Raw genomic sequence first — 25,724 nt, 5'->3', positions numbered from 1 at the left:
CTAGGACTTCCAAAAGTATGTTGAATAGCAGTGCTGAGAGCAGCCATCCTTGTCTTGTTCCTGATCTCAGCTGGAATTATTTCAGCTGTTCACCATTGAGAATGATGTTAGCTGTGGGTTTATCATATATGGCCTTTATTATGTTGAGGCATGTTCACTGTATGCCCACTTTCTGAAAGGTTTTTAATCAGAAATGGGTGCTGGATTTTGTCAAAGGCTTTTTCTGCGTCTATTGAAAGGATCATATGGTTTTTATTCTTCAGTTTGTTAATGTGGTATATCACACTGATGGAATTGCGGATATTTAAGAACCCTTGCATCTCTGGGATAAATCACACTTGATCATGACATACAGTCCTTTTAATGTATTGTTGAATGTGGTTTGCTAGTATTTTGCTGAGGATTTTTACATTGATGTTCATCAGTGAAATTGGCCTGTAGTTTTCTTTTTTTGTGGAGTCTTTTTCTGGTTTTGGTATCAGGGTGATGGTGGCCTCATAGAATAAGTTTGAGAGTATCCCTTCCTCTGCACTTTTTTGAAATTGTTTCAGAAGGAGAGGTGTTAGCTCTTCTCTAAATGTTTGATAGAATTCACCTGTGAAGCCATCTGGTCCTGGACTTTTGTTTGTTGGAAGTTTTTTAATCACAGTTTCAATTTCAGTTCTTGTGATTGGTCCATTCATCTTTTCTCTTTCGTCTTGGTTTAGTCTTGGAAGATTGTACTTTTCTAAGATTTTGTCCATTTCTTCTAGGTTGTCCATTTTATTGGCGTATAGTTGCATATAGTAGGCTCTTATGATCCTTCGTATTTCTGTGATATCCTTTGTTACTCCTCCTTTTTATTTTCTAATTTTATTGATTTGAGACCTCTCTCTTTTTTTCCTTGATAAGTCTGGCAAAGGGTTTATCCATTTTGTTGATCTTTTCAAAGAACCAGCTTTTTGTTTCATTGATCTTTTCTATGGTTTTCTTTGTTTCTATATCCTTGATTTTTGCTCTTTTCTTTATGATTTCTTTCCTTCTACTAACTTTAGGTCTTTCTCTTCTTCTCTCTCCAGCTGCTTTAGATGTAAAGTTAGCTTGTTTATTTGACCTTTTCCTTGTTTCCAGAGGTGGGCTTGTATTGCTACAAACTTTCCTCTTAGAAAGGCTTTTGCTGCATCCCATAGGTTTTGGAGTGTTGTATCTTTGTTTTAATTTGCTGCTAGGTATTTTTTAATTTCCTCTTTGATTTCTTCTGTGATGCATTGGGCGTTTTGTAGCATGTTGTTGAGGCTCCATGTGTTTGTTTTTTGCAGTTATTTTCTTGTTGTTGATTTCCAGTCATAAAGCGTTGTGGTCAGAAAAGATGCTTGGTATGATTTCAATTTTCTTAAAGTAACTGAGGCTTCATTTGTAGCCCAGGATATGATCAATCTTGAGAATGTTCCATCTGCACTTGAGAAGACTGTGTATTCTGTTGCTTTTGGATGGGATGTCCTATAAATATCTATTAAGTCCATCTGGTTTAATGCTTCATTCGGGGCCTGTGTTTCCTTATTGATTTTCTGTCTGGATGATCTTTCCATTGTTATAAGTGGGGTGTTAATGTCTCCCATTATTATTGTGTTCTTGTGGAATTGTCCTTTCATGGTTGTTAGCAGTTGCCTTATATATTGTGGCGAACCTAGGTTGGGTGTGTAGATATTTAAAATTGTTATATGTTCTTCTTGGATTGATCTTTTGATCCTTATGTAATGACCTTCTTTGTCCCTTTAAGGTATTCTTCATTTTAAAGTCTATTTTGTCTGATATGAGTACTGCTACTCCACCTTTCTTTAGATCCCCGTTTTCATGGAATATTTCCTTCCATTTTCTCCCTTTCAATTTGTATGTGTCCCTAGAAGTGAAGTAGGTCGCTTGAAGACAGCATATATATGGGTCTTATTTTTGTATCCATTCAACCAGTCTATGTCTTTTGGTTGGGGCATTTAGTCCATTAACCTTTAAAGGAATTATTGATGTGTATGTTCTTATTGCCATTTTATTAATTGCTTTGGATTTGTTTTTCTTGGTCTTTCTTCTTCCCTTCTTCTCTTGTTCTCTCGTCTTCTGGTTTGATGACTACCTTTAGTGTTGCATTTGAGTTGATTTTTCTTTGTTTTTGCATCAATTGTAGATTTTTGTTTTGCAGTTATTCTGAAGTTTTGATATACATCTCTATAGGTATATGAGATTGCTTTAAATTGTTGTTCTCTTAATTGCAAGTTCATCTCCAGTGTCCTGCATTTGTACTCACCTCTTCTCATGATTTCTGATTTTGGTGGTATAATTGTGCTTGGATGATTTCATATATTTACTGTATATATACCTTTACTGGTGAGCCTTGTCATTTGTGGCATTTTTGTTTCTCTTTTCAGCCTTTTCTTTTCTACCTAGAGAAGTTCCTGTAGTATTTGTTGTAAGGCTGGTTTAGTGTTGCTGAATTATCTCAGCTTTTGCTTATCTGTGAAGGTTTTGATTCTCCTTCACATCTGAATGAGAGCCTTGCTGGGTCAAGTAATCTCAGTTAGAGGTTTTTTCCCTTTCATGACATTAAGTTTATAATGCCAATCCCTTTTGGCTTGCAGAGGTTCTGCTGAAAAATCTGATGATAACTTTATTGGGGTTCCCTTGTATGTAATTTGTTTCTTTTCCCTAGCTGCTTTCAAGATTTTCTCTTTGTCTTTAATTTTCGTCAGTTTGATTAATATATGTCTCGGGGTGTTCCTCCTTGGGTTTATTTTATATGGTACTCGTTGTGCTTCCTGGATTTGAGTGAGTGGTTCCTTTCCCATGTTAGGGAAGTTTTTGGCTATTATCTCTTGGAATATTCTTTCTGTCCCCTTCTCTCTTCCTTCTCCTTCTGGCACCCCTATAATATGGGTTTTGGTGTGTTTAACATTGTCCCAGAGTTCCCTGAGACTCTCTTCATTTGTTTTCAATCTTTTTTCTCTTTTCTGTTCTGCATCCATAATTTCCACTAATCTGTCCTCCACCTTACTTATTTGTTCTTCTGCCTCCTGTATTCTGCTTTAAGCTGCTTCTAGTGAATTTTTTATTTCAGTTATTGTATTTTGCATCTCTTCTTGTTTAAGTTTTATATCTTGTATCTCTTTGGTCAGTGTTTCCTGTAAGTTATCCATCTTTGCCTCCAGTTTATTTCCAATGTCTTGCCTCATCTTCAGCATCAACAGTCTAAAGTCTTTTTCCTGGAGGCTGAGAATCTCTGGATCACTTAGCTGATTTTCTGGGTTTTTTTCTTTCTCCTTCCTCTGAGTTATAGTTCTCTGTCTTTTCATTTCTATGGGTTTTTTGGTGTGGTGACCTTTTCACAGATACTAGAGTTGTAGCCTCTCTTACTTCTGGTGGCTGCTCCCCTTGTGGCTGAAGTTGGTATGGGGGCTTGCTGTAGGCTTCCTGATGGGAGGGGATGATGCCTGCCCACTGGTAGGTGGAGCCCATTCTAACCCCTCTGGTGGGTGGGGCTTTGTCTCTGGATGGGATTAGAGGTGGCTGTGTGCCTGAGGCTACTTTAGGCAGCCTGTTTACTGAGGGGCAGGACTGTGATCCCTCCTGGGTTGTTGTTTGCCCTGGGGCTTCTTAGCACTGACTGACGGGTGGGGCCAGATTTTCCCAAAATGGCCACCTCCAAAGAAAGGCATGCTGCTGAATATTCCTGAGAGCTTTGCTTCCAATGTCCTTCCCTCACAACAAGCCACATTCACCTCTGTTTTCCCAGGAAGTCCTCCAAGATTTGCAGTCAGGTTTGACCCAGGTTCCTATGGAGACTTTGCTTTGCCCTGGGACCCAGTGCATGTGAAAGTCTGTGTGCCTTTTAAGAGTGGGGTCTGCATATCCCCCAGTCCCATGGAGCTCCTGTACACAAGCCCCACTGGCCTTCATGTCAGATGCTCCAGGGGCTCATTCTCCCATTTCCAGGTCCCTACATGTGAGAGTATAATGTGGGGTTCAGAACTCTTACTTCTGTAGTTGAGTCTCTGTGAACCAGTTAGTTTCCAGTATGTGGGGCTTCCCACCTGGGAGGTATGGGATTGCTTATATGGTTGTATCGCCCCTCCTACCTCTTGATGTGGCCTCCTCTTTGTCTTCTGGAGTAGGGTATCTTTTTTATGATTTCTGGTCTATTTGGTTGAAGATTGTTCAGACTTTAGTTGTGAATTTTGTTGTTTTTAGGAGAGAAGTTGAGCTTCAATCTTTCTATTCTGCCATCTTAATCCCATCTGAAAAGACCTCTTTTAAAGAGGCATTTCCGTTGTGCCTTACCATTATACGAACCCAACTAGTATATATGGGTATGTGGGTTTGATCTCTGGCCTCGTTCAGTGGGTTAAGGATCTTTAGTTGCTCAGTGGGTTAAAGATATGGTGTAGGCTAGCAGCTACAGCTCCAATTCAGTGTTTAGCCTGGGAACTTACATATGCTTCAGGTGCAGCCCTAAAAATGCAACATAAATAAAATAAAATAAAATAAATAAAATAAAATAAAATGAGATGTCCTTCCTCTGTGATTTTAGTAAACTGGGATGAACTATTTCTTAGCTTGTTGATTTTTTTCTTTCCCTCTAAGAATGGCTTTTCAAATCCATCCAAGGTGCAGGGGACTGATGAGTAATAAAATCTTCATTTATTTCTTTTCTTTGTTTTTGTTTTTCTTTTGCCATTTCTTGGGCCATTCCCGCAGCATATAGAGGTTACCTGGCTAGGGGTTGAATCAGAGCTGTAGCCTCCGGCCTATGCCAGAGCCACAGCAACAGGGGATCTGAGCCATGTCTGCAACCTACACCACAGCTCACAGCAATACCAGATCCTTAACCCATTGAGCAAGGCCAGGGATCGAACCCACAACCTCAGCGTTCCTAGTCAGATTCGTTAACCACTGAGCCACAACAGGAACTCCTCTTCATTTATTTCTGGTAAATTTTTTAACAAGGAAAATAAGTTTGCTTTTTCATGATGCAAAATCTATTGGATTTATAAAATTCTCTTTCATTCTGAGATAATACTTTTTTTAAATGTTTTGGTTTTAAAATACCATGCATTTTATAAGAAAGGAAGCACAATGCCAATAAATATAGAAGTACCTTTGAACTATAAAGCAATTTTTTTCACACTATTTTCATATGTACACATAAAAATAGAACTTCAGTTTATAAGTGTCAATTTTTCTCTTTTTTTTCTAAATAGAGTTATAAAGAATATTTCATGGAGAATGTAAGTGTGTTTCTTTGTGTAACTATTTTTTGTTTGTTTGTTTTTGTGGTTTTTAGTTTGTTTTTGTGTTATGCTTGGTCATGAGAATAGGAAGAAGGCATGTAACTAGATGTCAGGTAGCAGAACATCCCATGCAACAGTATCCTACTGAGTGAAGGTGTAAAATATTTTGCATGTTTTAGAAAAAATGAGTATTCCAGCTTGTTTCTAACCAAGAAATTGTACAGGAAAGAAATGGGAAACTATGTGGGAAGATTTGATAATGCCAAATTGTAGATGACATTGAATGTCAGGACAAGGTTTCTCAACTTTGTCTTATTCAGAGTAGAAAGTATTGATGGCATTTATGAGATGCAGGCCTATAAAAGCAAAACTGACAAATGGAAATTCATTCTTCCCCTCCTTCCTTTCCTTTTCTTTCTTTCTTTTTTTTTGGCTTTAATATATCTAATGCCACAAAAATAAAGTGACATGTGGCTCAGCCCCCTTACTTTGAATCTTCTCTAGGAAGGCAGTTTTGTATCTTCAGATTTCCGGAATTTATTTAGTTGGTTTCTAGGGGGTCCACAACAACAAAGAAAGCTCCAAATGGGAGAAGCAAAAACAGGTTCTTAAGGACCACCGTGCTGCCACTAAAAATAAGACCATTTGATAAAGAGTGTCCTTTCAGAGATAATCTATTGTGGGCTAAGAAGTATTAACCATAGCCCCCAAATTGCATTCACCTCATCTGTTTTCATCCTCCTATTCTTCCTTATCTCTATCAGATTGATCCAAAATTTATGATTTTAAACTTTGTTGGCTCCTTCTTGTGACATGAAAGGGAAGTTAGCCCATGGTGATGCCAATATTGGGGAAAGTCATTCAGTTCCGCTGGAAAAATTACAGCATGTCATCATTTTGTCACTTAAATCAGTTTAGGGAGAAATGTTTCTAGCTACTCATCTTTTAGCTTTTCAGGTTTAAGCATGTGAAAGTTTTCAATTATATTCATACCAGGAGTGGGATTTTTGGGACATCCCTAAGCCCCTTAAATTGGTTTCCTTCTCAGCCTCTCCCATCACCTCCTTTCCTACTGAGATCAAGGAATGTATAAAATACAACCTGTTACTACCAGGAGGGATTACTACTATATATTATCACTCACAGCTTATTAACCTCGAAGCCCTGCTAACTAAGAAAATCCTCTCTAATGAGGTTTCCCTTGACTGCACTAAAGAAAAAAAGGTCTAAAAGTTTTCCCTATTACCAATGTTCCTCAAATTATTGCACTGTAATTAAAATGTAACTTTCAGGCCAAAGAAGAAAAAAAAAGGCTTAAATTTGATTTAAGCTCTAAAAAATACCTTGTTAAAAACTTCTGGTTTGTTCTTTGGTAGCAACTAAACCATAGGAAACCATTGAGTTTTGGGGAGATGATTTTTCTCAGCACATCTGGGTTATACCTACATCACTCAAGAGAGGTAGGCATGAATCCATATCATTCAGACAGAATGCACTTGTAACATAGAAGGTAAAAGTAAATTTTTACTTCAGAGACCTAAAGCAACTCCTTCTTTTGGTAAAATAATCCCCTGGATAATAACAAAATCTACTATCCTTAACAAAGAGAAACCTGGAAATTGGAATTGAGATCAGTAAATTGATGGGTCCTAATGTATTTTTTTATTCAGAGCCCTAGAATCAGGGTCTTCTGTCTGGTTGTAACACTGGACTCTTAAGGAGTAGAGATGTAGATAAAACAACCAGGAGGAGCTGTGTTCCCAGGAGAAATTTATAATGTTGTGAAGTAACTAGAATTAAGTATCCTCACCTCTGCGCTTTGAGTTTTTAAATGCCCAAAATGCAAATAATAATTACCTCTTTTAGCTTCCTTGGAAGCCTGATTTATGTGTGAAGTGTATCCTCAGAGGAACAGACTAAAGAGTTAGGGACTCTTAGTCTGGAAAATGAAGGCTGAGAGGAGAATAAAACTACCGCTTCTAAAATGGTGAAGGGACAGGCTTGAGGGAATACAACCTTGACCACTGAGTCCTGGAAGACTAATTAACAAGCTGAGACTCTCTTGAAACTCAAACAATTTAAATTTAAAACATTGAAGATAAGTTTTACTCCACAAAGGAAGAGTAAACACAAGACATTCATTAAGCAAAAACCCTTGCAATTTGAAAAGAGAGAAAACTTCCAAATTTGGATCATACTCTCCTAAGAAGTTTCTGAAGGGTAGTAAAATATTTAGGACACATCCTTGATCTTAGCATTAAGGTCAAGAAGAAAAATCTTTGGACCATCCTAGGGTGCATCAAGAAAATTCTGAGTTATAAATATTGGATATATTCATGGTGGTATTAGTCATGTTTTCCTTGGAACTACAGAAATGGTTTCTTAAGAGATAATGCTAAAATAAGACTCTGAGAGGTGTCTTCACTGTGTGCTCATGAGAGGAAAATTTAAAAAATCAAATAAGCTGAAGCCATGCTAAACTCTAATGGCTTATGCCACTGGCTTCATACACACAGGTTCTTTCATTAAAACAATTTTCTTCAAAGTACAAATAGATAATGAAAATTGAAAGACACACTCTCCTACTGTTAAAGAGCTTACAATTTGTTGCATTTTCTTAAAAAATCAATTGTGAAGACCCAAACATTCATTCTAGTCCTAGCATTAGTGCTAATTAATATAATACAATAATCTGGTTTGTCTACACTGGGTTAAAATTTCCTCATTTTATATTAGAACTAATAATACCCATCTTTCTATATCAACAGATAATTTTTAAAGCTAAATAGAATTAAATATAATTAATATATACATAGTTAAATATAATTTTATAAAACAGACACAGACATTTAAAAAACAAAACAATAATTAAATATAATAAACACTATGGAAGTACTTTGAAAAGTTGAAGACACTCTACAAACACTATATAAATGCAAAGTATACCTGTTAGTAACATTATTACCATATTTCAGAAATTTTCCCTTTGCTCCACTTATGAAGATATTTCATTAAAAGACAAAAAAAAAAAAGCACAACTGCAACAAGCATAAGACTCTGTGTGCCATTCCTATGCTTATAACAACTTGAACAAATGCTTATGGCAGATTCATTATAAGAATTCTAGGGCCTTGAGTTCAACCTGGAGCCTACTGCGGGTGAAGCCAAGGTTTATGAGGAGAGTCCATGTAACTCTTTAGTTAGAATGAATAGAATAACTTTTTTAGCCATAATGTGTTCAGACCTTCCATTTTGCCACTGAGCCCTGGTTCATGATGTAAATACTAGGGATTTGTTGGGATGGAATAGAAACTGCCTTAACCAAACCTAGGCCTGTATTATATACCCAGAGTGATTCTATAAAGGCAATCATGGTCCCTGCCCTACAGCGCTTTTTAATTTTGTATAGACACAGCCAAAAACCCCAAAATGATTAGAATCCAGTAAAAGAAAGTATGCATCACTACACAATACTGTAATAACCTGGATGGAAAAATAATCTGAAAAGGAATGGATATATGCATAACTGATATACTTTGCTGTACACCTGACTCTAACACAACTCTCTAAGTCAACTACACTCAAATAAAATTTAAAAAAGAAAGTGTGTAATTGAGTGTTAGTCTTTGTTGGACAGATTTTAATGAGTTAGAAAGGAAAAAATTATGAGCTTTAATGATTTGTAATAGAGAGCGGCAGAAACAACTAGGTGACCTCCAAATATTTTTTATTTCCCACTCTTTGTTTTCCCTCCATAGTGAGTTGTGCAGGAGGTAGACACCCAGCAGGGGTATTTCCCTGTTCCCTTGCATGCAGAGTAACCATGTGACTAGGAGTAGAATCGGGGCATGATTTCTTCCCAGCTCTCACACCCACCACTGACTGTCATTTAGCATAGAACCCACAGATCAATAGGAAAAGGTGGGGCCAAGAGGTATAAGAATCCTTGGCCTCTGGATCACAGTGCAGAGGAAAGCTGCCTGCAGAAAAGGAACATGTGAACCTGTCTCCTACCTACGTAAGAGATCGTCTTTAATCATGTTAAGCCAGCATACTTGGAGGTTTATTTGTATTGTAGCTAGTTTCCCCTAACTAATACATTGGTTGTTAAACATAAAACCAATTGGATATTAATTGATCCTTATTTAGAATTCCCCAAAGAAATTATTCCAAAGAGCTAATTTTCACAGGGAAACACTGTATGAAACAGTTTACCAAAACTGATAGTTTGAGGGAAATGTTTCTTCCATAAAATTAAGGTATAGCTACACAGCTTATTATGATTCAACAGTAAGTAAGAAATGGAGGTCCCATCCAGAATTTCATTATTTTTGATAACCTTCTGAGTAGGGTATGAAGTAGAAAATTTTAGTCAGCACAATGACTCTTATTCTAAGTACAAGCCAAGTGCCTCCCTCTGACCTAGAACTTCAGCCTCCTCTGAAAGGCCCCTGAGTCCTGGAGAGAGGGGTGAGACAGGCATCAAATGAAGAGTTTAGAGCAAGGTGCAGTGTAGAAAGTGCAAATGATATAGCTCGTGCCCTCAAAGAATGGAAAAAAGACCAAAAGCAAAACAAACAAAAAACTCAAAGCACAAAATGTGAATGATACATTATATGATTTCAAGGGCAAGGAATCAGGTTTTATGTTTTGGGGTTTTGTGTTTTTTTTTTTTTTTTTTTTTAGAAGCTGTTTTCCTGAGCAAAGAGTGCTGGTTTTCCTAAGGAATAACACTGACATGGAAGGTTCCAGCCCTTTACATGCAGGATCTAAGAAGCACCTCATGTCTGCCCCTCTCTCACTCAGCCAGCATGTACTAGTACTCCTGGGTCCCTTGCTAGTTTCAGAGAGCTTTCTCACTACTTGATCATAATCAGCCCCAGGAACAATGTCTGGGTTAACAAACTAGTCCTTAAAAAACAAATCAGATGCATATATACATTCACATACCTATATGCTCATATAATATTTCTTTCAGATTTAAAACTTTTCCTGACATTTCTCACAAATATCTAAGTTGCTGTCATGCTCTTTTCTTAATTAAGTGTGTGGTAACACACACACTCTCACACACACACACACACACATGCATGTGCACATTATTAAGTGAGCACATTTATCCTCTAGAAAGCTACTGTAACTTGGCCTTGCATATTATCAGTTGGAACAAATCGCTGTTATCTTTTCTGTGTTAAATATTGCTTAGTGGCACAAAAAGGTATGAAAGCAAACGGTGGGGAGGACTACAAAGTCTTGGCTAGCAGTCCACTTCATATGGTCAACCAATGAGAGGGCAGATATTTCAGCTTTTATCTGTAACAATGATGAGCTAGTCTCAGGAGAACAAATTATTTGTGGGGATCTCAAATTCACCCAGCCTAGCATGCCACAAATGGTCTGATTCTTTCAGATCCCTGGAAAGTGGAGGACAAGGTGCTTTCATTGGGGACGGATGCAATATTTTCAAATAAAATGATGGTTATTCTCTTTTAGCTATAAACACAAACACATATACACAGTTACAGTCTATTTTCTTTCTGTATATTTCCCCAGTAAAGAGCAGGGGAAATCATAAACATTTGTGAAGGAAGCAGCTGCTCCTATGATGTGAAAATCTTAAAATATAATTTGACTTTCACCTTCATTCTAATTGACACATGCTTCATTCTTTTCTATACATCTTAACCTTTATTAGTGTTGGTATTTTCTAAAAATGGCAATAATGTAGACATCTACCCCCACCCTTTATCAGTGTACCTCGCAGCATTGTTATAACTTTGAAATGAGATACAACAGGTATAAATTCTTCTAAACTTCTACTCTTAGAATCAGGACCACTCTTGCTCAGACAGAGAATATGAACTGCAACAAAGCAAGATTTAAAGTCTTGGTTATTGATTTTATGGAAATGAAACCATGTAAATGCACCTAAAGGAAATAAAATAATTTAAGGAATGAAATATCTCAAACTTTAATGTTTTAAAACAGCATACATGTATTATTTCTGTTACTGGGGGTCAAGGGTCCAAGAAGAGATTAGCTGAAGACATATCAGAAGTTGCCTGCTACAAATAGTGTCATAGTATAATAAAATCACACTCATGATACCATATTTTTCTTTCTAAAATATATTTTCTGCTAAAATAAGCAAATGCAATGTTATATTTACTTTCTAACTTATTTTTAACTTTCTAGTATAAATTTGGAACTATAGATTTTTCCCCTATATTCAAATTCTGAACTCATATATTGTATACATTACATCAACAAATCATGGGAGTTCTGTTGTGGCTCTGCAGGTTACAAACCTAGCTAGTACAAATGAGGATGTTGGTTTGATCCCTGGCCTTGCTCAGTAGATTAAGGATCCGGTGTTGCTGTGAATTGTGGTGTAGGTTGCAGACATGACTCAGATCCTGTGTTGCAGTGGCTGTGGCTTAGGCCTGCAGCTTCAGCTCCTATTCAACCCCTAGCTTTTGAACTTCCAAATACCCCAGGAGCAGCCCTAAAAAGCAAAATAATTGTTTAAAAAAAAAACAAATCAGTATAATGCAATCCCTGGCAAGTAGCCATAGCACTAGATGCTTTAAAGAAGAATAGACACATAAGGCAGTATTCCACACTCACAAACAAGTTAAAAAGAAACTGAATTTTTATGTTAACACCATAAGATGTTTATAAATCTTAAGTTTTTACAAGGTAAGTTGAACAAAAAAGCAACTAAGATATTAAATGTTGTGATTTCAGGGTGGAATAATAGGGTTGTATAGTATATGAAACAACTTGGAAGGGTGAGGATTACACAGCTAGATTATCAAGATTATTTAGTATTTTTGAACAAGAAGAAAACAAAGAATGTCTCAGATGAAATATGAGATGTAAGCTAAAGCAGCCACAGTGGAAATACACACAGTGCACGAGAGAAATGATGGAAAGACCATTCACACTCATCAGAAGATTGATACATTGGGATAGTAGAGGATAAGAGAAAGTACAGATCCAGGTAGAATTTGTGGAGGCAACCTACCTATGGAAATAGACATTTTGAACTAAGAGGAGAGAATTCTGTTCATGCCACTAGTTAAAAGTATGCTTCCTCAAACAAGAGAGTTTTAAATTATTGGGTTTTTTTTCTTTTTTTTCTTTTTTGTCTTCTGTCTTTTTAGGGTCACACATGCAGCATATGGAATTTCTCAGGCTAGGGACCCATTGGAACTGTAGCTGCTGGCTTATGCCACAGCCACAGCAACACCATATCTGAGCCACATCTGTGACCTACACCATAGCCACTGAGTGAGGCAAGGGATCGAACCTGCATCCTCATGGCTACTAGTCAGATTCATTTCTACTGAGCCACAATGGGAACTCCTTAATTTTTTTTTAAAGCAATGTCTTGAAATCAGCAGATAAAGGACTTTTTCTAAAGAAGTAATATTATTGTTTTTCACCACATCAATATTTCTGGGAAATTTATTGCAAAACTATTGACAATATCTCCTGTCCTTGAATTTACAAGTTTCATTGATTCTTTCCATTTTGTCACTGTATACAGAGTCAAATGGAAACTTTTACAGCAGTCCACTCTATATTCTAAGCCATTTTTTCACCTGTTTTATCTGATTGACAAATGTATTGATTCCAAAGTGACTGTCAGCAGATAGTGTCGACAAAGTGCAAGGATTAATTTCGTGCCTGAGAGCACTCTCAACCCAGGTCCAATAGAGAATTCAAGGCCTTCTGCTATTTCAGGTTGACAATGCAAATGAGTTTAAGAGAATTTCATTTCTTAAAAATAACTTGAAAATATGTTAAATTGGTAAACCATCTTTCCTATAAAGGGCCAGATAGTAAATAAGTAAGTATGGCTTTGTGGACCATATGGCTTTGTCCCAACTACTGCACTCTGTTATGGTAACACAAAGGCAGCCATAGACCATAGATAAACAAATAAGCATGTTTTTGTTACAAAAACCTTTATGTATGGCACTGAAATTTGCGCTTCATGTAATCCTCAAGTATCACAAAATATTATTTGTCTTTTGATTTTATTAACCATCTAAAATGTAAAAAAAAATAATTCTTAACCAGTAGATTGGATAAAAACAAGTTTCCCTTGTGAGCCAGAGTCTGCCAATCCCTTATGTATTCTTTTTTTATTAATTAAAGTTAGTTGATTTACAATGTTGTGTCAGTTTCTGCTGCACAGAAAAATGACCCAGTCATTCATATATATACAGTTTTTTCTCATATTACCTTCCATCATGTTCTAGCAAAAACACCAGATATAGTAGGACGTCATTGCTTATTCATTCAAAACGTATTAGTTTGTACCAACTACCTCCAAACTCCCAGTCCATCTTATTTCCCCCCACTCCCTCTTGGCAACAAAGAGTCTGTTCTCCATGTCCATGAGTCTACTTCTGTTCTATAGTTATGCTCATTTGTGCCACATTTTAGATTCTACATATAAGTGATATCATATGGTATTTGTCTTTCTGACTTATTTCACTTAAGAGAATCTACAGTTGCATCAATGTTGCTGAAATATCATTATTTCATTCTTTTTTTAAGGCTGAGTAGTATTCCATTGTGTATATGTAGCAGATCTCCTTAACCCATTTATTTTTCAATGGACATTTAGTTTTTTTTCCATGGCTTGGCTATTATGAATAGTGTTACTGTGAGCATACACATAACATGTATCTTTTTGAATATAAAATGGGAAAAAGTATCTTCAGCAAGTGGTGTTGGGAAAATTGGTCAGCTGCATGTAAATCAATGAAACTAGAATACATCCTCACACCATGCACAAATGTAAACTCAAAATGGCTTAAAGACTTAAATAAAAGACAAGACACCATAAAATTCCCAGAAAAATGCATGGGCAAAATGTTCTCTGACATCAACTGTACAAATGTTTTCTTAAGTCATTCTCTTAAGGCAATAGAAAAAATAAAATAAACAAACAGGACCTAATCAAACTTAAAAGCTTTTGCACAGCAAAGGAAACCATAAAAAAAAGGGAAAGACAAGAAGAGAAAAAACAACCTACAGAATGGAATAAAATAGTTTCAAATGATGCAACTGACAAGAGCTTAATCTAAGGAATCTAATATATAGCACAAATAAACTTTTCCACAGGAAAAAAAAAAAAACATGAACATGGAGAACAGACTTGTGGTTGCCAAGGAGGAGGGGGAGAGAGTGGGATGGATTGGGAATTTGGGGATAATAGATGCAAACTGTTGCCTTTGGAATGGATAAACAATGAGATCCTGCTATGTAGCACTGGGAACTATCTAGTCATTTATGATGGAGCAAGATAATGTGAGGAAAAAGAAAGTATACATGTATGTGTAACTGTCACCTTGCTGTGCAGTAGAAAATTGACAGAACATTGTATATCAGTTATAATGGAAAAAATAAAAATCATTATAAAAAATAAAATAAATAAAATATACAAACAACTCATACAACTCAACAGAAAAATTTTAAAACAAACAAACAACCCAATCAGAAAATGGCAGAAGACCTCAATAGATATTTCTCCAAAGAAGACATGTGATGACCAGCAGGCACATGAAAAAGTTCAACATCACTAATTATTAGAGAAATGCAAATCAAATTATTATGAGGTACCACCTCACACTGGTCAGAATGGCTATCACAAATAAATCTACAAATAGCAAATGTTGGAGAGGATGTGGAGAAAAGGGAGCCCTCCTATACTGTTTGTAGGAATGTAAATTGGTACATCCCCTATGGAAACCAGTATGGAGGTACCTCAGAAAACTAAATATAGAACTACCATATGGATCCAAATATTCCACTCCTGGGCATATACCCTTATGTGTTCTGATACAGTATATTATTTTTTTCTTGTTCTGGTGCCTATAGCAGCTGTAAAAAATGAACCAATTTGGATGCATTATATAATAAAACAGAAGTATGACTATGTACAAAAGTAACATGTATGTAGAATGAAGGTAACACTCAGAATCCCCAATAGCCTAAATTTGTTTTTCATCCTGTCTCCCATCTCTGGACAAGTATGTAATTTTCTTCCAAAGACCATTGTCCTAGTGGCCCTCACCTGGAAGAGTTCCTTAGATTCCAGAAGAAGGAAAATTTATGAGGTACAATGTGAAGAACACCTATTTTGGCTTTAGTCTTGCTTCAAAAAATAGGACATACTTTTTTTTTTTTTTGGCCAGTAGGATTCCTTTGTTTGGTGTAAACTAACAACATTCCCTTCAGTTTGGTATTTTGTAAAATAAATGCATTGTTTAGTTTCCTCTTATAAAATCTGTAATTCATGAAAAAGTACTCACTGACATGATCTTTTGAATTCCTATAGATTTTGTCACTTATAATCTATATAATTTATTTGTCATACTGCCTGGCATTGCCACATTGTAATAAGAATAATGCAAATGAATGTGCCTACATCAAGGCTGGACACTAAGCAAATTCTCAACAAATGTTGCCTAATTTTCATCCTGACAAGAGTGCATCCCAACAATGTGACTCTGCATAACTTAATGGATGTCTAATGTTGATGAAAATGATAAAAGCACTGTGTATTCTTTGATTTTTACAATTAAAGTGTGTGTCTCTGTGCGCACAGTCAGAGGAAATAGCTAATACAAAACAATCTGATGAAACAGTGACATTTCCTTGTCATTATTTTTATCGTCTAATGAGAGCAATCCATAGTGGGAATTTGACATATTTTTAGGGCCGGTTTAGCCTCTTTTTTCTCTAGTCCCAATCTCATAGCCTGAATGAAAAAATCATAAGAGATTATTCTAGACTGCAATGGAGTAACCCATAGAAGACTTGAAAAAAAGTAACGAAAATATATTTTCCATATCAATTGAGAATTTTTTTGAGTTGAATTTTACTTCAGAGGTTTTCTGTCAGTGTTTCCACATTTCTGTGGCTGTTCTTTGCTTTTATTCTACAAATAGGGCAGAGTTCAGAGGAGGTCATAGTTTTATTTTCTTCTGAAGCATTTTGCCCAGTCTAAGTATATTTCTGGATTACAGTGGGTCAAGAATCCTACATGATTTCTAGATTTGATAAACTAAACTTCAAGACAAAAAAGAAACCAATAACATCTGAAAATAAAGGTTGGTCAGGCAAAGTATTTTTTTACAAGGCAAAAAATATGATTCTCCACTTTACAATGTTTTTCCTGGCTGTATAGTCATCATGCTCAAGCATTAGAGAGAAATAGAATAAATGTTAATGGAGCCTTATCAGAGAATATAAATTTTATTATACTATACTATATATACTATGCTATATAGTATAGTATAGCATTTTATTATTATACTATAAGTGCAGATGTTGTGAAATCTATAAAGAGTTGGAGGAAATTGAAAAATTTATTCTGTCATCTTTTGGGGAATTAATATAGGTAAATTAAGAAAACCAATTATGATACAAAAACAGCAGGCTTGATAGTTTCAAGGCAAGAGATAACAGAACAAAGGTTCAGAAAGAGACAAAAAGATCTCTTAGCTTGCAGCAAAGGAACAGCGTATGAATTTTGACGTCCATAGCAGAAACTAATAGGAGATGAAAGCAAAAAAAAAAAATAATAAAATGATCAGAAAAAGTGAATATGTACCTTCTGAGAAGCTTCCTACTTTTGGGAATTTTGTCCTATAGTTAATGGAGAGCCACAAAGAGAGAGAGACAAAGACAAAATGTGTCTTAAGGATAAAGGTGTTTGGCAAATATCGAATAATCAAATAGAAATTTCCAAGTGTACCACCTAGGAGTTATTTCTTTTCTGAAAATTATATGAATCTTTAAAAAAAAAAGAAAAAAAGTGTCAAATATGTTCTAAGTCTTCACAATAAACAATATGCATATGTATAACCTTTATTTATAGGCTTATGGCTGATTGTACAAGTTAAATCAATCCAATTTAAAAATTCTATGCTATAAATCATATCGTTATTTGAAATTCTCTCTGGTAGATTAAAGATAGCCATGTATTAGTTGATACTGCTCCAACTGAGAAAAGGAGGGTCTACACTTTTGAACCAGGCAGTTCCCGTCCATGACTATTTCACCAGGAGAGTACAGAAGAAGTGATGTTGCACCTTCTGGGTCCAGTCCTTAAGTGACAAATATTTTTGACTTCCTGTTTCTCTTGGCCTTCTGCAACTCAAGTGAGAAATCCAAGTACCCAGCTGAAGAGAATATTGAGAAAGTCCCTGAGACTCCATGAGAAGAAAAGAGGCTCATATCAGCCCATTCTTCTAGCCATTCCTACTCTTATCTGCAAACATGGATTATTTCTGAGAAAAAATAAAGGATGATTCACAGTGAAGAGACAAAAGCCATGGTGAATCATTTCCAGAGAACAAGGCTGAACTGACAACATGTGCTTAGTTATGTGTCAGAAATGCTGCAAGACAATGACTTTTATCTGTATCCTAATTCTTTCCTTTCTCAATTCTTCCCTAGGGTCTGCTATAGTTATATCTTTCACATTTTATGCTATGCATGTAAGGTTAGATAACTTTTCTTTTATATCCCAAGACCTGGAGCACAATTGCCATGTTTCACAGACACACCAGTAGCCCCATAGTGAAGCTCTTGTGTGGAAAACAAAGACCTCCAGCGTAGATCTCAGCTGGCAGCCACCACTGACTTTCTAAGCAGGTGCATGAACCATTTGGAAATGGATAGCTTAGCCTCAGTGAAACTGCCCAGCTGATGTCATGTGAAGCAGAGATAAGCCATCTCCACCAAATCCTACCCAAGTTTAAGACTCATTAACAAAACAAAGTATTGGCATCATATTAAGCCACTGAGTTTCTCATGTAAAAAAAAGGAACATAGGTTACAGTTTTATTAACAGAAGGAAGCTACCATCTCCAGAATTATTAGCAAACAGGACTAGAAAGAAAGTCGTGAAAATGGATAGAATTCCTCATAGAGAACACAAACATGCAGTTCAAAAAGTAAGGGACTGTCCAGTTTTCCCAGCATCACTTGCTGAACAAACTGTTTTCCCCATTTTATATTCTTGCCTCCTTTGTTGAAGATTAATTGACCATAGGTGTCTGGGTTTATTTCTGCATTCTCTATTCTGTTCCATTTCTCTGTATGTCTATTTTGGTACCAGAACCACAGTGTCTTGATTACTGTAGCTTTGTAATATTTCCTAAAGTCTGGGAGAGTTATGCTTCTCGCTTAGTTTTTGTTCCTCAGGATTGCTTTGGCTATTCTGGGTCTTTTATGTTTGCATATAAATTCATTGATTGTTTGTTGTAGTCCTGTGAAAATTTCATGGATAATTTGATAGGGATTGCATTGAATCTGTGGATTGCTTTGGATAGTGTGGCCATTTTTATGATTTTAATTCTTCAAACCCAGGAGCATTGAATATCTTTCCATTTCTTTGAAACCTCTTTAATTTCCTTGATTAATGTTTTATACAATAAATTTTCAGCTCCCTAGTCAGGTTTATTCCTAGGTATTTCATTTTTGGGGTGCAATTCTAAAAAGTATTGTATTTTTGTATTTACTTTCTAATATTTCATTGTTAGTATACAGAAATTCAACCTATTTATGAATGTTAATCTTCTATCCTGCTACTTTGCTGAATTCCTGGATAAGTTTGAGTAGTTTTTGTGTGGAGTCCTTAGGGTTTTCTGTATATAGTATCATATCATCTGCATACAGTGACAAGCTTACCTCTTCTCTTCCAAGTTGGATACATTTTATTTCCTTTCTTTGATGTGGTTAGGACTTCTAATACTATATTTGAATAAAAGTGATGAGAGTGGGCATCCTTGTCATGTTTGAGATTTTATTAGGAAGGCTTTCAGCTTTTCTCATCAAGTATGATATTTGCTGTAGATTTGTCATAAAACAATTTTATTATGTTATTTTCCCTCTATACCCACTTTGGCAAGAATTTTTTTCATGAATAAATGTTGGAATTTGTCAAATGCTTTTTCTGCATCTATTGAGATGATCATGTGTTTTTTTACTATTCTTTTATTAATGTGGTATATGACATTGATTGATTTGCGTATGTTGAACTATCCTTCTGAACCTACGATGAATCCCACTTGGTCGTGGTGTATGATTTTTTTTACATGTTTTTGGATTTGGTTGGCTAAAGATTTGTTGAGAATTTTTGTGTCTATATTCATCAAAGATATTGGCCTATAATTTTCTTTTTTGATAGTATCTTTATCTGCTATTAGGGTGGTAGTGTCTTCATAGAATGTCTCTGGAGTGTTCCTTCTTCTTCAAACTTTTGGAAAATTTTAAGAAGGATGGGTATAATTTCTGCTTTGAATGTTTGGTAAAATTCACCTGTGAAGCCATCTGGTCCTGTAATTTTGCTTGCAAGGAGTGTTGTTAATACATATTCAATTTCATTTCTAGTGATGGGTCTGTTCAGTTGACCTCTTTCTTCTTGATTCAGTTTTGTCAGGATGTAAGTCTCTAGAAAGTTGTCCATTTCTTCTAGGTTGTCAGATTCATTGGCATATAATTGTTCATAGCATTCTCTCTCTCTCTTTTTTTTTCTTTTGTATTTTTTCAGTATCCATTGATATTTCTCCTTTTTCATTTCTCATTTTGTTTATTTGGGTTTTTTCTCTCCTTTTCTTAGTGAGTCTAGCCAGGGTTTGTCAATTTTGTTTACCCTTTTAAAGAACCAGCTCTTGTTTTTTTTTTTTTTTTTTTTTCCCTAATGTTTTTTGAATCACTATTTTATTGATTTCCTCTCTGATCTTTATGGTTTCCTTCCTTCTGCTAACTTTAGGTTATGTTTGTTCTTCTTTTTCTAATTCATTTAGGTGGTGGGTTAAGTTGTTGATTTGAGATTTTTCTTCTTTTTTGAGGAAAGTCTGTATTGCTATGGATTTCCCTCTAAGCACTGTTTTTGCAGCATCCCATAGATTTTGAATGGTTGTGTCTTCATTATCATTTATCTTGAGGTATTTTCTAATTTCCTTTTTGATTTCCTCATTGAACCATTGGCTTTTTAGTAGCATGTTGTTTAACCTACATGTAGTCAGTTTATTCTCATTGCTTTTCCTGTGGTGGAACACACCCTCACACCATGCACAAAGGTAAATGCAAAATGGCTTAAAAACTTAAACACCAAACAAGACACCATTAAACTCCTAGAAGACGACATAGGCAAAATACTCTCTGACATCAACCTTACAAATGCTTTCCTATGTCAGTCTCCCACGACAATAGCAATAAATGCAAAAATAAGCCAATGGGATCATATCAAACTTACAAGCTTTTGTACAGCATTGAAACCATTAAAAAAAAAAAAAGAAAGAAAAAGACAACCTATGGCATGGGAGAAAATAAGTTTCAAATGATGCAACTGACAAGGGCTTAATCTCTACAATATACAAGCAATCTATACAACTCAATAGCAAAAAAAAAAAAAAAAAAAAAAAAAAAAATTGAAAAATGGTCAAAAGACCTGAAAAGGCTTTTCTCCAAAGAAGATATACAGATGGACAAAAAGCACATGACAAAATGCTCAACAGCACTAATTATTAGAGAAACGCAAATCAAAACTAGTAGGAATTACACCTCATATCTGTCAGAATGGTAATCATTAACCAAATTAAACAAGCCAACAATAAGAAATGCTGGAGAGGGTGTAGAGAAAGGGTACTCTCCTACACTGTTGGTGGAAATGAAAATTGGTACAAACACTATGGAAAACATTTGGAGGTACCTCAGAAAACTAAATATAGAACTACCATATGGCCCAGAAAGCCCATTCTTGAGCATATTTCTGGACAAAACTTTCCTTGAAAAAATACATGCACCTTTATGTTCATTGCAACACTATTCACAATAGCCAAGACATGAAAACAGTCTAAATGTCCATTGACAGATAAATGGATTAAGATGTGGTATATATACAGAGTGGAATAATACTCATCCATAAAACAGAAAAAATAATGCCATTTCCAGCTACATGGATGGAATTAGAGACTCTTATTCTAATTGAAGTAAGTCAGAAAGAGTAAGACAAGTACCATATGATATCATTTATGTCTAGAATCTAATATAGAGCACAAATGAACCTTTGCACAGAAAATAAACTCATGGACTTGGAGAAGAGACTTGTGGTTGCCAAAGAGGAGGAGGAGGGGAGGGAGTCAGATGGACTAGGAGTCTTGGGTTAATAGATGCCAGCTATTGAATTTGGAGTGGATTAGCAATGAGATCCTGCTATATAGCACACAAAATACATCTAGTCACTTGTGATGGAACAAGATGGAGGATAACATGAGAAAAAGAATGTTTTATATATATATATGAATATTATATATATATTATATATATATATATATATATATAGGTCACTTTGCTGTACAACAGAAACTGGCAGAACACTCTATACCAAAAATACTGGATAAAATAAAAATCATTAAAAAATAATGAAAAAGAAGTTAAAAAATAAAATAAAATATGTGAGAATCAACACAAAAAAGAAAATATTAATGCAGATTACATGACATTTATTCATGTATATAAGATATAATTGATCCAAGATGATTCAGAATTTTCATACATTAATTATAGAAAGAAGACTTTACTAAGGCAAATTTGAAACTCCTACTTTAACTTCTCATGCATCCTTGAAGATCAATAGAAAATAGATTCTACCAACGTTGGGTGCAGAAGCATAGAGAAGCCTCTGAATTGAGACTGGATAGTCATTACTAAAATAAAGGGAGAAAAAGAATGTTCCAGAAGGAAAGGTATTATAAGCAATCCTCGGGTCAAAATGCATTTTTTATGTAGAGGAAGTCACTCTTGTTGATGAATACCTTTTTCTTAGACAGATGCTAAGAAATAATCTAGTAGTAGAAATATACAAAAGCTACTGGTAAACAAACTGGAGGCTTTTGAATTTCATAAAAAGATGAAAGCAGATTGGGTATGCAGCCCAGGATAATATAATATGCACTGTACCTAAGAGTTTGAAGAAAAGACCTGTTTTGTATACAATATATCTTCTGCCATTATTCTCTGAGTATGTCATTTGGAAGATTAAGAAAATAGAAGAAAATAAAACAAATTACAAATGTAACTACAATCATTAAAAAAGCTGAATATTTGAAACAACAGGCTTCTCCTTGATAATTATACCAGCAGAATTTCAGGGAAGAAAGCATAGTTCTTTATACCCACATTCTTCCAAAGAGCAGACATGCCCTGTGGTCTCAACAGATAAGTTTCACTCTGTTGGGTAACTGGGTTTTATTTTATTAAATAACCTGAAGCATGTATTTAAAGGGAGTATCGAGGGGCATACTTTAGATAAGTGAAGTATTTAAATACATTCAAGTTCAGTATGAAAAGTAAACATAAATGATACATGTTAGCAATAGTCACTTTGAATTCCTTGAGTTCTTTTTTTTTTTTTTTTTTTTCTTTTTAGGGCCATGCCAGGGGTTGAATTGGAGTTGCAGCTGCTGGCCTACTCCACAGCCTCAGCATTGCCATTTGAGCCACATCTGTAATCTATGCTGCAGCTTCTGGCAATGCCATATCCTTAACCCCCTGAGTGAGTTCAGGGATTGAACCCACATCCTCATGGATACCAGTTGGGTTCTTAACCTGATGAGCCACAATGGGAACTTTTCATTGAACTCTTTTAGGAATAAGAGTCAATTCAAATAGCTTCTTACTGTAATTACTATATATTTTTAGTTTAAGAATAGATAGAATGAGGAGTTCCTGTTGTGGCGCAGTGGTTAACGAATCCGACTAGGAACCATGAGTTTGAGGATTCAATCCCTGGCCTTGCTCAGTGGGTTAACGATCCGGCGTTGCCGTGAGCTGTGGTGTAGGTTGCAGACGCGGCTCGGATCCTGCGTTGCTGTGGCTCTGGTGTAGGCCGGTGGCTACAGCTCCGATTCAACTCCTAGCCTGGGAACCTCCATATGCCGTGGGAGCGGCCCAAGAAATAGCAACAACAACAACAACAACAAAAAGACAAAAAAAAAAGAATAGATAGAATGAAAAGGTACTCAGTTAATTTGCAACATAGGATTCAATTACTGAAAATGAAATGAATTGGGTTTCTATTTATGAATTTACTCAAGTTCCTGATCTAAATCAACTCTACTAGATCTAGATGAATCTAACTGCTCATGTTTTTATCATATTTGTTTAATCTCATCAAAAACATATTACAGGTAGGATAATGATGGTGTATGTGAGTAAGTTGGGAGTAAAAATTTATCTCCTATCCATTGTCATATTTGTATGTCCATTTACTTAAATTAGTATGCAGTATGTCACAAATATTCCCACATTCCTTCTCCAGTAGCTGTGTTGACCTAAAATTCCCTTTTCATTACTCTCTGTATCCCTCAGGTTTACCCATAAGACATAGCAAATGTGACTCAGGCTCTGAGAGGCCTGTTCTGGCCACTTATTCTCATGGGATTATTTTTCTCTTCTAAAAGCCTAGAATATTATTATGCATATTATGTGTGTGCCATTATTATTTTTAACCTTGACTATTTATTTAGTGGTTTTGCATATGCATCATCTTCCCAAAGATGCCGAGATGACTAAACAGACAACAATTAGAAACGTACCATAGTTAATTAATTAGAGGATATTTACTGAAAATATACTATAGGAAATTACTAGTAGAAGTTGTTTTCTTGTCGGAATTCTCATCCATATCAATAAATATATGATTCTTTAGTTGTAAATTTTTCATAGCCTAAAAGATACTGGTAGAGTACTTTTTTCTAATGCTCATCAGTTTGAATGGTATAACTGTTATTCTGTTAGTGTTTTAATTTTCCTCTTCTTGATTCTTGTGAGGATGAAGTTTTAATGTATTTATCAATATTCTCCATTCTACTCCATAGATAGAACAAACATTACACTATACAACTGTAGTGAGGAGAAAACACATCCTTCTCCTTTTCTTGTTTTTTCCCCATACTCTGAATTTTTACTAGATCTGGTTGAGAAACATCTCCCCTAAGACCTACTACTCTTTTGACTACAAGTTTCTCATGTTTCTCTGAAATCTCATCAACTTTCACTGTTCCCGGGGCCCTCCTCATTTGATATGTATATTGTGGATGTGACCAGTTTTCAGAGACTAGGATTGCCTCAGAGTTAAAGTCAAATGCATGTGCAAAATTTTGTATTTCATAAATAAGTCAGTACTGGTAGTCTAAAAACAACCTCGAACAAGGGGGTGAACAGCAATATGAGTATGTTAGAAAGAGAAGTAAACACCTAAAAACAAGGTAGAGTCTGAACATGTAGAAAGAATCTTGGAATTTACATTTAGTATCAGTGGATTTTGAGCCTACTATCCCTCTTGTGTTAAACAGTGACCATATTAATGTCTGCCCAAATTTCCCCACAGGATTTAGTGCAAGGATCAAATGAGAAAATATAAATAATCATAAAGATGCAGAGTCTCAGAAACTTAAATATATAATAGATATGATTAAGTAGTGATTAATTAAAAGAAAATCATAGAAGCATAAGTTAGAAGGAAAAGTGATATAAAATACATTATTTTCATCATATCTAAGATAAGAAGCAGACAGACAAGGAGTTAAAATTTGGCAGCTTTAACTGTCATATTTATTTTCAGTTGTTCTAATGAAACACAATCTTCTTGCATATCTCTCAGCAGGATATGGGTAAATTCAATGGGATACTTGATAATTTTCTATGAAAGTTACATCTGGTGTGATTTTTTAGCATCTTACATCAAGGTTGTTAGTTTCATTTCAGAACCATAAAGGAGGATGCAGTGTGTTATGCTGTTGGCAGAGCTGGGTCATGACTCATCTTCTGTTGCTGTTCTCTGAGAGGTGAGCTCGAAGGATTTCTGGAGCAGAATTATCTCAGTAAAGCTATTGCCATTTAGTCTTTAGGGATCAGGAGATGGTATAACATTTCTCTGCTGCATTCTCTACAGTCTGAATCAACATTATCATTTGGGGAATATATTTGCCAGTTAGACCTGAACACAAAATGTTATTTGCATAAAGCGAATCTTCAATTGCTCTGAGGGGAGAATGTAGTCTATCTAGCTTTGTTTTCTGCTGTGTCTAATGCAATGCCACTTAGCAGCTTTTAAGAGGAGCTCATGGTGGGAAGTTGGAGTTGCTCAGCTTGTAAAGGAAAGGAACTCAAACGTTAGATCAAGAAAGTCCTGAATACTCATTGGATACATTATATATCAGTCATATTTGCTCAGAAAATAAAGGAAAAACAATCATATTGGGAGCCTCCAAGAGAGTATCTTTAAGAAGTAAGGTACTGGTGTCTGCCAGGGAAAATGATATGATGCACAGGAACTACAGAAAGAAGGCAGTGGGGAAAATACACTCAGGCCAGAATCATCTTTAATAATTGGCTTTTGAATACATTTCAAGAAACAACTTTTTTTCAAGG

Source organism: Phacochoerus africanus, chromosome 8, assembly GCF_016906955.1.
Source record: "Phacochoerus africanus isolate WHEZ1 chromosome 8, ROS_Pafr_v1, whole genome shotgun sequence".
Taxonomy (NCBI): Eukaryota; Metazoa; Chordata; class Mammalia; order Artiodactyla; family Suidae; genus Phacochoerus; species Phacochoerus africanus.
Note: the sequence above shows the minus strand (reverse complement) of the source record.